We start from the raw sequence: 15,007 nt of genomic DNA on the forward strand, positions 1-15,007 counted from the left end.
ATTTTCATACGCCCACTTCCTTGACGTCGGGCTACGTTACCAGTATCATGGTAAAGAGCGTTTCTATGAGACACAAAAGATTTATTCACATTTAAATGCTGGAGTGTTCTAACGATAGCCACTTTTGGTTTTCCAGCCAAATATAAAGAAATCACACTATCACGCTTGAATTCCATCACGAATAACTTTTTTTCTGGAATATTCTCACTAAAATGCTTGGGCATGCTTGTAAACAATATAATGTGCTGTTACTGGAATAATTTTAACAGCTGTCGGACGAGTGGCTAGGAAATGACAGCAGTCTGAAGTTGGTTGCAGTTTTTTCATCTCACCCTGTATTTTGCAACTAGGTACGTTAAGTTCGTAAATTGATCATGTCGGTCCACGCTTTCGTTTAGCCCCCACATACCACGGTACACCTCCGATATCCATTTTATATTAGTTAAGCGACATTATATACCGTAATTTTTCAGAATTTCGTATTGGAAGATCTTACCTATGACAAGGCCACCCCTTCGCATACCCCACATATAACGGTACCTCCCTTCTTTCGGTATTTTAATGATATTAGAGACATTATTCAATGGAATTTTTTTGAAGATCCTAATGGGTACTACTGCCTATGACAGAAAATTGCGTGTACAGGTCCATATCTTCGTATATCCCCCATATAACTGATTTCGTTTCAACCATATTTTTCGATGAAAATTTTTTTAGAGTTTTTCGTCACGGCCGAACTTATTTCTTTGTTAGTTCTTAAAAGGCATCATCTGTTCAGTTTGAATAAATTTTGAACTTCATACGTCGTACTAAATTTTCAGTCTATCAAGGTTTTCTATATTATTCAGTGTTTAAAATCTTTTATTTTAAACTTTTTCAAGGAGAATATCAGGTAAAACCTTTGAACGACATCCATTTTTTCTGATCAAAATTATTTCAACGTCTCCATATTTAAACCCAAGAAACAAACAGTGACCTTAACATTATATTTCAGAATTTAAGCTCTATCCCTTAACCTTATACCAAATTTAGAAACATTAAGTAATCGTAACATTCAGTAATCGCATAATTTTGGCACTCATTTGCAAAACCGGCTCATATCTTTATCCTAGCCACCAACAGTTATCGCTATATAATATTTCACGGTTCCAGCTCCATCTCTTCACCCAATACCAAATATAGTACGATTCAATACTTTTCTTACAATAATAGTACACATTTCCGAAATAACCTTCATATGTTCAGGTTACACATGAACAGTGACCCTAATACCAAATTTCAGATTTCAAACACTATCTGTTCACCCAAAATCAAATTGTACCAAACAGAGTACTATTTGCTAATTTTCACAGAAAAATAGCCCAATTATGTCTTTGTGGCAAAATCCGCCCCAAAGAGTGACTTATGCTTGTTTAAATACGTAGCGGTCGATGCTTATTTTCTTCCGTAGGCAATTTTTTGCACACATTCTTTCCTTTATATGGTCAAAAAAAAATGACGAAATGCATGACATGTAATTTCATGGCGATTGACGGATCATTCCTGCTCGGAATTTGGTAAGGGATTTTGTATACAGTGGTTTCTATTTACCTGCATCAACATAAACTAAAAGATGGTTATGCTGGATAAAACACCACTGATGCTCAAATACATATGTTGTGAATTTGTCTCTCTGAGTTTGTCTATCCATTGCTTAACTACTTTTGATGAGCTAAAAGAGAACACTCTTTTGTTTGAAGTTTCGATGACGCTAATGGTGAGCATTGCTTGCCTAGACAATTCATGAGAAAACTTACTTTGTTGTTGAATAAAGTGGTGTTTTCTTGAAATTAGTTTCAGTTGGCTTTTGATCGTTAATCTGAAACTATGTCAACAAAGAAATTAACATCACTTTCCATAAAAGAAAAATTGGAAACCACTTAATAAATGTATTATAAACTTTAAAAGATTCCCCATTGATTTTGGCTGGCTATTACACGTACGTAAGTAAAATAAAGATTGCTGCTTTGTTGTGCACGAATAGAAAATTAAAGATACCTGCACTTTTTGTGCACGTAAGTAAAATTAAAGATACCTACTTCATTGTGCAGATAAATGCAATGAAGCTACCTGCATTTTGGGCATTGCTGCACAAGATGTCGTGCAATTTTTGATTGTGCAGGTAAGCAAAAAATACTGTATACACATTGTATATATTTCGCTGTATTCTATATCTATAAAAGAGGAAAATGTTTGTATGTTTGTTTGTTTGTTTGTTTGTAATTTATGGACTCGAAAACCGCTGAATAGATTTTCCTGAAAATTTCCATGTATACTGCAACATCGCCTGAAAGTAACATAGGCTATATACATTTTTGAATTTCCACTTGGAACTGGAGATATAGCATCAGAATCGGAGGTACCTCCCAAAAATTTAGATTTTATATGCACATATCTACTGATTTGTTGAAGATACAGTCTCCAAATTTGGAATACATAACGGAATTTGAAACAAAAATAAGTTTGCCAAATAATATTGTAATCGGTTCAGATTTGGATATAGCTCCCATATATATTTTCGACCGATTTTTTCATTTGATGCCTCAAACACAATATGAATGTTCGATTCCAATGAAATTTGGAATGTGTGACGGGATTTAATCCGAAAATAAATTTGTCAAATTATATTGAAATCGGTTCAGATTTGGATATAGCTCCCAGATATATTTTCGGCCGATTTCAAGCATTTGATGCACCAAACACGCTATGTATCCCCAATTTCAATGAAATTTGAAACGTGTGATAGATTTTATCAAAAAAATTGATTTCCCAAATTATATTGAAATCGGTTCAGATTTGGATATAGCTCCCATATACATTTTCGGCCGATTTCATGTATTTGGTGGACCAAACACGATATGTATTTCCAATTGTAATGAAATTTAAAATAAGTAACGGAATTGGGAGCCAAAATTAATTTGTCAAATTAAATTGAAATCCGTTCAGATTTGGATATATGAGAGCTATATATATTTTCGGCCGATTTCATGTATTCTATGCACCATACACGATATGTATGTTCGATTCCAAAGAAATTTGAAATATGTAACGGGATTTTGATTAGAAAATACATTAGTCAAATTATATTAAAATCGGTTCAGATTTGGATATAGCTCCCATATATATTTTCCGCCGATTTCACATATTTTATGCACAAAACACGATACGTATTTCCGATTCCAATGAAATTCGGCATGAGTGGCTAAATTTGGTACAAAAATAAATTTGACTAATTATATTCAAATACGCTCAGATTTGATTATAGCTCCCATATATATATATATATACTCAGCCGATTTCACATATTTGATGCACCCAAAGCGAGAGAGACAAAATTTGGCACCAGAAAAAATTGACAAATTATATTGATCAGTTGAGGTTTGAATATAGTTAGCATATATATTTCGGCCGATTTCATACATGTTATGCACCAAACATGATATATATGACCGATACCAATGAAATTCAGAATGTGTGGCGGAATTTGGTTACAATAATAAATGTGACAAATTAATTGGAAATTAGTTATGATTTCACATATTGGACGCACCAATTTCAATGAAATATGAAAGGTGTGGCGGAGTTTGGTGTAAAAGTATTTTTTTTAAATTATATTTAAATCGGATCAGATTGGGACATGATTTTAATAAGAACCATTGACCCACAACGCCTTAGGCTAACACTAAGAAACAACACAAAAATTGATTTGAAATACGCTTATTACGGCGAAGTATGTTGCTATCTCGAATTCACTAATTGCAATAGAAATGACACTCAAATTCAAAAGATTGCAGTTTACTGCACGCTTGGTATTTGCTATGAAATAAATAAATCCGAAAGACAAACCCTTCGTGTATGTATGTCATGTTACTGCTTTTCTAATGGTTTTGGTTATTTACGCATTAAAATGGTGCAATATTTTTTTTTTTTAATTTTTAATTTGTTTAATTTGTGTTTTTTAACCAACATATATTCGTAAATAAAATTTTGAATGCATATAAAATCAAAAGGGGTAGCGAAGCGCACCGGGTTCAGCTAGTATCCTATATATTTACTATCGGCACCCACGCAACGATCAGAGTTGACCTTTTCGTCTATTTGTGATTTCGCCGGGACTAAAAATATTCGCGGGTTAATGGAAAATTTGACTTTACCCCCAACACATAGTTTTGTAGGGTATAAAAAAATACGGCCTCCAAAATGTTTGAGTATTATCAAATCTGTGGATTTTAAGATGTATCATGATATCTGGCTACGTATTTCAATTAAATTTATATCAATGTATAGGTCATTTCATGGCAATTAACGGATCATTGCTGCTCGGAGTTTGGTAATAATTGACAGACGAGCAAATATATCAATGCCGATTCACTGGGTGGAGTTATGACATCGTTATACTATAATGTGGATCTAAGAACAATATTTCCAGGCCTCACAAACCTATTTGCCCCAAAAAAAAAAAATAAAATAAGAAAAAAAAAATAAATAAATAAATAAAAATAAAATAACCATCACTCCATAAAATATTAAATTTTTATTTTAAAAACAGTGAACGTGCCCTCTCCTTTTGCACACCGACAAAATCATGGTCTGCCTTGCATCCAACGTCTTTTTGTACTTGTTGATTTATTTTACTATTATTTCTCCTAGTGACGATGACATTTTGTTCGAAACAAAGATTTGGACACACCATCATTTACCGGAATGCAATGTCATTGTCCCCGGGTGCAGCTATGACAAATTCTAATAAAAATTTTACAACTTTTCTAACGAATTATACTTTAATGGCAGGATAATAAAACGATAATGGGATTTATTTCCATAATTACGTTATTAGCATTAATAATCCATAGAATTTACATTTTGTTATTGTCATTATTTTTTGGGGAATTATTGTTTTTTGTTATTTTTTTCTTACAAACAGCAATGAAAAACGGAAGCAATCAAGCAAAAGTCTTTGGAAGTTATTGAACTTTCTTCCATTGGGTTTATCGATTTCGTATTTTTCATTTTAATCCTTGGGGGATTGCGACAGAAACATAAATCGAGTGAAAATATTGGGACATTGCTCTGCCATGCAGGAGATGTACGAATGAGTTAAGCAAAATAAAGCAGGATTTTTTTGAGAGAAGAAAGAAAACAAAATGTCAGTTACCATACGATTTGAAGTCAAAGATAAGAAACGAAAATTGGACATTTTAATGTCATACGATAAATGTTTGTGTGTGTGTGTGTGTGTGCATGTGGCAATGACCCAAAAATATTTAGCACTTTTAGATAAACTACCCAACATACCGAAAATAGAATACAGCTTGAGAACAATATTATAAAAATATAGTTTTTCAACAATGCTTGAAAAACACTTATGTTCCACAAACATTTCTCAAATCTGTCCCTTGTTGACAAATTAGTTTTGATTTTTTGTGAAAAATGTCAGCAAGAAATTATTTTCTTTGGCAAAAAACAAAATCATGCGAATTTAGGACCCATTTCTGGACCGAACCCTTAAGGTATGGATGAATAATAAATCCGGGAATCATTCACATAAATTATTCCAATCCCAGTTCAGATTGGGATCATCAAAAAAGTTGAAGGAATTCAATACATGAGATACAAGAGATGCAGAAGTTCAAATAAGGGAGAAGGAAACGTCAGGGTATCAATGCCACATGAGGCAGTGACTACTGGGATGTCCATCAAGAAAAAAAATGTGAAAAATGATTAAAAATTAAAAAAAAAAAAATAATATTATATACTATTACAAAAATAAGCTTATTATAATATTATTTTTGTAAGCTTATTCTACAATTTCAAGTATAAGCTTATAAATAAGGGTTCCGTTTCGATTATTCTATACTTGTTACACAAACATTTTTCAATGTTTTCTCAAGATTTTCTCAAGCTTAAGGCTTATGTTCATAAGCTTATTGTAATATTATTCTCAAGCCATTTTGGTATGTTGGGTAAATTGACGTCATTATTTAAATTTCTATTGTAAGTGTGTGTGAGAGAAACAAAGTGAAAATATGCATATGTATGTGTGTGTGTTTTTTAATTAAGTGTTGTGTGATTTATTATAATTATGAAAGTCAATTAGTAGAGATTACTTTATTTGTTGTGCCGAATTGGTTTTATAAGAAATTAAATTAAAAAGAAATTAAAACTGAATTTAACTTGACTTATATGGAATACAATTAAGACACAATAACAATTAATTTTAGAATTTTTACTTAATTTACTTGAAATAATTCGATCCTCTTAATATAACTGAAGAATATAATTGAAATATCGCATATATGTATATTTGTCTATGAGCACAAATATGCAAAAAAGATAAAAAACTGCATAACTAATCGGATGTATTACGTTTTGCATGAGTGACGCCAACGAACATGTAGAAGCAAAGGTTTGCGGCGCCGGAGTGGGTTACTCAAAATCTATATCTATAAAAGAGGAAAATGTTTGTATGTTTGTTTGTTTGTTTGTAATTTATGGACTCGAAAACCGCTGAATAGATTTTCCTGAAAATTTCCATATATACTGCAACATCGCCTGAAAGTAACATAGGCTATATACATTTTTGAATTTCCACTTGAAACTGGAGATATAGCATCAGAATCGGAGGTACCTCCCAAAAATTTAGATTTTATATGCACATATCTATTGATTGGTTGAAGATACAGTCTCCAAATTTGGAATACGTAACGGAATTTGGAATAAAAATAAGTTTGCCAAATTATATTGAAATCGGTTCAGATTTAGATATAGCTCCCATATATATTTTCGACCGATTTCGTTCATTTGATGCCTCAAACACAATATGAATGTTCGATTCCAATGAAATTTGGAATGTGTGACGGGATTTAATCCGAAAATAAATTTGTCAAATTATATTGAAATCGTTTCAGATTTGGATATAGCTCCCATATATATTTACGGCCGATTTCAAGCATTTGATGCACCAAACACGCTATGTATCCCCAATTTCAATGAAATTTGAAACGTGTGATAGATATTATCTAAAAAATTGATTTCCCAAATTATATTGAAATCGGTTCAGATTTGGATATAGCTCCCATATACATTTTCGGCCGATTTCATGTATTTGGTGGACCAAACACGACATGTATTTCCAATTGTAATGAAATTTAAAATAAGTAACGGAATAGGGAGCCAAAATGAATTTGTCAAATTAAATTGAAATCGGTTCAGATTTGGATATAGCTCCCAAATATATTTTCGACCGATTTCATGTATTTTATGCACCATACACGATATGTATGTTCGATTCCAAAGAAATTTGGAATATGTAACGGGATTTTTATTAGAAAATAAATTAGTCAAATTATATTAAAATCGGTTCAGATTTGGATATAGCTCCCATATATATTTTCCGCCGATTTCACATATTTGATGCACAAAACACGATACGTATTTCCGATTCCAACGCCTTAGGCTAACACTAAAAAACAACACAACAATTGATTTGAAATACGCTTATTACGGCGAAGTATGTTGCTATCTCGAATTCACTAATTGCAATAGAAATGCCACTCTACTTAAAAAAAATGCAGTTTCCTGCACGCTTGGTATTTGCTATGAAATAAATAAATCCGATGGACAAATCCTTCGTGTATGCATGTCATGTTACTGCTTTTGTAATGATTTTGTTTATTAACGCATTAAATTAGTGCAATATTTATTTTTTTTAATTTTTAAATTTGTTTTTCTTTATCCAACATATGTTCGTAAATAAAATTTTGAATGCATATAAAATCAAAAGGGGTAGCGAAGCGCACCGGGTTCAGCTGGTATACTATATATACGAAAACGTGGACCGACATGGTAAACCTGCCTACTGGTAAACTATGCATGTATGCAAACTTGTGGTCTTCTATCTCAATTCGTTCGAAAGATAGCGAGATTACAACAAACAGATGGACAGACAGACAGACAGATCGATAGATCGTCTTAGAATTTTACGCTGGTCCAGAATATATATACTTTGTAGGGTCCATTATGAATATTTCGAGGAGTTAGAAACGGAAAGACTGAGTTAATATACCCTCCATAAAATGGTGGAGGGTATAGAAACGGCTGAACGGATTTTGACAATTCTTACCAATTCAGAATACTCAAGGCTATTCTGAAAAATAACATCATGTAAAACCAGTAAAAAAAGTCCTAGAGTCGGGCGGGGCCGATTTTATGATACCCTACACCACTTTGTTAGTTGAGCTCCACATAACAATTAAGGGTTTTTATGTGAGAATTCAATCATACACGCTATGATTATAATTATAATTATAATTTAAAGTTCAAAGGCCTTAATATGCCGAAACATTTGTATCTTTTAAATTCGGATTTGTATTGCCCATTTGGTGCACAATTAATTTGAAATCGGATAAAGATATATATATATATATATATATATATATATATATATATATATATATATATATATATATATGAGAGCTATATCCAAATCTAAACCGATCTCGATAAAATTTGGCAAATATATTTCTCAGCTGTATTTGATATATTTCCCTGCATATCGTTGTTACGGAGTGCATATTACGGCTGTGGGTAACAAATACTACAAATCGGATGAACGGTATATATGGGTGCTATAGCTATATCTGAACCGATCTTCACCAAATTTGACACACTAACTTCTAGACTCAATTTGGTCGTAAGTGCCAAATTCCATCACATTTGGACAAATATTAGACGTTTGGTACACCATAAAAAGGTAAATCGGACGAAGTTATATATGGGAGCTATATCTATATCTGAACCGATTTTCACTAAATTTGATATACTTGCTTCTAGGCTGAATTTGGTCCGATGTACTAAAATACAGTCCATTTGGACTTATATCGGCCATTTGGTGCACAATTAACCCCAAATCGGATGAAGATATATATGGGAGCTATATCCAAATCTGAACCGATTTCGATAAAATTACAAACAGCTATTTCTGGGCTGTATCTTATATCTGGTACCAAATATCATTCTTGTGGAGTGCATATTACGAATGTGAGAGGCTTAAACACCAAATCGGATGAAAGATATATATGGGAGCTATAGCTATATCTGAATCGATTTTCTCCAAATTTGATATACTTGCTTCTAGGCCGAACTCGGTTGGGTGTGCCAAAATTCAGGTAATTTGGACTGATAGTGGACATTTGGTGCACATTTAACCCGAAATCGGATGAAGATATATATGGGAGCTATAGCTGTTTCTGAACCGATTTTCTCCAAATTTGTTGTATTTGCTTTAAGGCTAATCTCGGTCACATGTGCCAAAATTCGGGCCATTTGGGCTGATATTGGCCATTTGGTGGTCAATTAACCCGAAATCGGATGAAGATATATATGGGAGCTATATCCAAATCTGAACCGATTTCGATAAAATTTAAAACAGCTATTTCTGTGCTCCATCTAATACCTGGTACGAAATATCACGGATGTGGAGTGCATAGTAGGAATGTGAGGGACTTAAAGATCAAATCGGATGAAAGATATATATGGGAGCTATAGCTATATCTGAACCGATTTTCTCCAAATTTGATATACTTGCTTCTAGGCCGAATTCGGTTGGGTGTGCCAAAATTCAGGTAATTTGGACTGATAGTGAATATTTGGTGCACATTTAACCCGAAATCGGATGAAGATATATATGGGAGCTATATCTAAATTTGATCCGATTCTCACCAATTTCAATAGGGTTCGTCCTTGGGCCAAAAAATTTTGTTTGGAAAATTTCATCTCAGTCGGATAATAAATGCGACCTGCATTTTGTTCACAAGAATACATGGACAGACGGACGGACAGACGGACTGACATGCATAAATCGACTCAGAAAGTGATTCTATGAAGGTTCTCAAAAGTAACTATGGGACTATCTCGTTTCCTTCTCCATGTTACAAACAAATGCACAAAGACATAATACCCTTACCACTACGTGGTGTAGGGTATAAAGATTTTTATACCCTCCACTTTAGACAAGAGGGTTTGTTATTCCATTTGTAACACCTCTAAATATTCTCGTAGACCCTCATATGATTATGATTAGCATAAATCTCTAAGTCGATTCAACGATGTCCGTCTGGCTGTCTGGGTTCCAAATCTAGTGGCCGAACATTATCTTTATGGGTCGGCGTTTTACTATAGCACGGATATTCGGCATCTTGACGATTGAAGCCACACTTTCTAACGAATTTAACTCAAATTCTACACGAAGTAAGATAGGAGGCTAAAATTTGCACAAATCAGTCAGCAGGTTAAGCACGTTAAGTTCTATGATGGGCTATATCTGTCAACGATATTCGGTATTTCGATGATTTTAGCAATTTTCTAAATAGGTCCACCATATAGTATATCCCCCATATAACGAGTACTTTACCTCCTGGAAGAGAATTGCCTACGCAACTCCACGTTTTATTATAGCCCCCATATAAGGATACCTTTCTATATTTGATATTTTGATGACTTTACAGTACATAACGTTATTAACGGGAATCGTTTCAACTTTCGTATTTAAAGTTCGTAATGGGAATTACAACCTGTGACGGAAAATTATCTATGCAGGTCCACGTCATTGTATTGCATACATATAACGGTACCCTCCCTTTAGTGATATTTTTCTCCGGAATTGTTAAAAAAATTTGAAACATCAAACCTAAATATATGGTTTATTCAGGAATTTATAATAAAATGATGGGGGTTTTACAGGGTGAGATGAAAAAAATGCAACCATACTGCTTCATTTCTAACCCATTCGTCCGACAGCTGTTAAATTTTTTCCAGTGACAGCTCATTATATTTTTCACAAGCGTACAAAAGAATTTTCGTGAGAATTTTCCAGAAAAATAGTTTTTTGTGATGGAATTCATGCGTGATATTGTGATTTTTTATATTTGACTGGATTACCACAAGTGGCTATAGTTAGAGCACTCCAGCATTTAAATGTGAATAATTGTTTTGTGTAGCGTAGCATAACGTCAAGGAAGTGGACGGAAGAAAAAAACAACATCAGCAGAAATGGTTCGAAAAGTAAAGTAGAGACTTGATCGAAACCCGCGTCGCAGTTGCCGAAAAATGGTTCGTGAGCTGAACATATTGCAATATTTGATTTGGCAAATTTTTAAAAATGAGTTCGGGGTAAATCTATTGAAGTTCCAAAAGTGCAAGAACTTACACCGCAACAGAAAGAAAATAGGCTACAGAGTTGCTTCGCTTGGCCGAAACTGCCGAATTTGGTTTTCTCCGATGAGAAAATATTCGTTGTCCAGCAGTTTGTAAACAAACAAAATGATCATGTTTACTTGCCAAAAAGGTCAGCTGAAAATGTACACCTTCGGTTGGCCACCAGAACTTATGCGCCGGCCATGGTGATGATGTGGGCCGCCATAACAGTCGATGGCCGCTGGCATCAGAATAAATGCCTTGGGCGTGCAAACATTTTGGCCGCAGACGTTGGACATTCCAACCATCGGCACGACCAAAGGTGACCAATTCGAACAAATCTAAACTTATTTTAAAATTTGATGCTATTTCCGAAATGTTTTGTTTCATTCAATAAAATTTTAAAAAAATATGACGTTTTGCTCTGTTACAGTCTTTTTATCTCACCCTGTATAAGGTTGGTTGGGCCAAAAAGTATATAAATTATTTAGGGTTTGAAATGGTCTCAAAACAGAATACTTGACTTTGTAGAAGACATCGCACATATAGCGCAATATATATACAATCTCATGGGTGTGTTAATTAGACCGCTTATAACACAAAAACGGCTGGACGGATTTTGACAATTCTCACCAATTCAGAATAGCCTTGAGGCAGAGAAAAATCGCGTAAAAAGATGATAATTAACATGTGTATATTTTTCTGCAATATTTATACCCTACAACACTATGTGTTGGGGGTATTATAAGTTTGATTGGGCCAGAATTTATGTAACACCTCGAAATATTGGTTTCCCATATAGGAAAGTATATATGGATCTTCCTAGCTCGCCGAGCTGAGTCGATCTAGCTATGTATGTCCGTCCGTCCGTCTGTCCGTCTGTCCATGTTAATTTGTAATCACTCTACAGGTCGCAATTATGGCCCGATCTTCACGAAATTAAGAATGGAGGTGGGGATTAGGTCAGAATAGAACCCTATTTCTTTTGGAGATGATCGCATAATATTTAGGGGTTGAAATGGACCAAATACTGAAAAAATATCGGATTTTGCAGTAGCTATACAGGTCGCAATTATAGACCAATCGACGCGGAATTTCGCATGTAGCTAGAGTTTAGGGCGGGGAAGAAGCCTACCAATTTGGGTGGTCATCGGATAATATTTAGCGGGTAAAATAGACCATATCTTTTGTGTTGAAAAAATTCAAAATTTTTCATTAAACCGCGAATATTTTAAATACCGGCGAAATCACAAAGCCATGACAAGGTTACTTCTGACCTTTACATTGATGTTAACATCCAACAAATCGGGTATATAGCGAAATATGTGCGATATATATGTCTAACAAAGAAGATATGCTTGAAAGATCTCTTATATGTCGAGAACGGCTGAACTGATTTCGACAGTTCTCATTAATTCAGAATGGCCTCTTGGCAGGAAAGAAAAAACGTCTAAAAAAAATGCATAAAAATATCTCTCTAATGATGAAAATATTGATTTTGTAAAATTTTCTCATATTTTTTCAGTTTTGTCATATTTTTGGCATATTTTCATTTTGAATTAAACATTTGGTAATATTTCTACAGCTAACAAAACTAAGTAGTTAGGATATCAGGATATCATATACAGACCGCATTTATGGGCCGATCCTTACGAAATTTTGCATGAGGATCAGCTGAGGGTCAGAATAGAAGCCTACTCTTTTTGGAGATGATCGCCATATATTTAGGGGTTGAAATGGACCAAAAAACTGCAAAATTGTCAGCAGGTCGTAATTATCATCCGATCCTCACGCACATTTGAATGGGGGTTACCGGACATTGAAAAAGCCAAGCAGTTTTGGATGGCCATCCAAAAATATTCAATGTGTGAAATAGTTTGCAAACTTTTGTAGACAAAATACGAAAATGTCCATTCCAGTGAGTTTTTGGAGAATTCACAAATACAGGAAAGACGCACTTCTGACTATTTCGTTAACGCTGATTTCGTTGAAGAATATAGTCAAATGGCTGTATCTCATATAGATGTGTTTCAGTCAAAATCCAATAATAAATGTTAATCTTTTGCCACTTCTGAGAGATTATAGGTCTTTGGGAAATATTGGTTCCAGATCTAGGAAGACCATTTACGTGCAACATCTACCAATAAATTGGAAATGAGCAAATTAGTTTAAGTTGCTATTATTCGAAAATTAGAGAACGAAACCTGATGGTTTTCTTTTATTATTTGTCACAATATCTTGTGGAATTCTTTCGAGTATCTCGCCTATATAAACTGTATCGTTTATTATAGTGTTGTAGGGTATTCAACGGTCGGCCCCGCTCGACTGTAGCCTTTGCTTACTTGTTTTTTTCTATTTTTGTTATATATTAACGCATGAGGTTTTTCCAATTTGACTTACAATATCGAATTGTAAATTTTATAATATTTTTTTGACTTAAAACACTATGCTCCAGTTTTGTCAAATACTATCTTCACAAAAAATTGCATGGGTATAGGGTTATGATCAGAAAAGAAGCCTTTGGTTTTGGAAGATGTTCACAAAATAATTAGGTTTAAAAATGGATCAAAACATTGTCTAGATTTTGCACTCGCTTTACAGTTCTCCTCTAAGGACCAATAGACGTGGACATTTTTATGAGGTTAGAGTTTTGGACACGCGAAAGTCTAGCATTTTGGATGGTCATTGGAAAATATTTAGCTTTACGAAAAAGCCAATTAGGTGTAGTAGGAACATTTGTTTCGTAAAAATTCCGGAACTTTTTATACCCTACACAATTCTATGAAGAGTATATGAACATTGTAATTTCGTTTATAACTCCTCGAAATACTCATGATAGACCCTATAACGTGTATATATTCTGGATAAGGGTTAAAATTCTTAGTCGATATAGCGATGATGGTCGTCTGTCCGTTATAATCGCGCTTTCGAACGAATTGAAATATAATGCTAAAGTGTCTATTTTGCCAGCAGCCATGTTAAGTTCGTAATTGGGAAATATAGCACCCCATATAACTGTACCTTCTTTAATTCGGTATTTTGATTATATTTGCGACATTATTCATCGGAATCTTTTCAAATTTCGTATTTGAAGTTCTGAATTTATACCACAGCCTTAGACAAAGAATTGTCTATGCAGAGCCATGTCTTCGTATAGCCCTTACCATACAACACTATGTGTTGGGGGTATTATACGTTTGATTGGGCCAAAAATTATGTAACACCTCGAAATATTAGTTTCTCATATAGGAAAGTATCTCGCCGAGCTGAGTCGATCTAGCTATGTATGTCCGTCCGTCCGTCCGTCTGTCCATGTTAATGTTTAATCACTCTACAGGTCGCAATTATGGCCCGATCTTCACGAAATTTAGAATGAAGGTGGGGCTAGAGCTAAATAGATGAGATAGAGATGATCGCATAATATATAGGGGTTGAAATGGACCAAAAACTGACAAAAATCTTGATTTTGCAGTCGCTCTACAGGTCGTAATTATGGAACAATCGACGCGGAAGTTAGCATGGGGCTAGAGCCTAGGGCTGGGCAGAAGTCATCCAATTTTGTGGGTGAAATAGACCATAACATTTGGGTTAAATAAAAGTCAAATTTTCCATTAAGTGGCGAATATTTTTAATCCCGGCGAAATCACAAGTAGACGAACAGGTCAATTCTGACCGATAGAGGATATATCGGACATATATAGCGAAAAATATACAATGTATATATACAAAGGAAGGGGAGGTAAGCAAGAATGCTTATATCTTAAGAATGGCTGGA

This window comes from Musca domestica, unplaced genomic scaffold (assembly GCF_030504385.1).
Source record: "Musca domestica strain aabys unplaced genomic scaffold, Musca_domestica.polishedcontigs.V.1.1 200, whole genome shotgun sequence".
In the NCBI taxonomy this organism is placed as follows: domain Eukaryota; kingdom Metazoa; phylum Arthropoda; class Insecta; order Diptera; family Muscidae; genus Musca; species Musca domestica.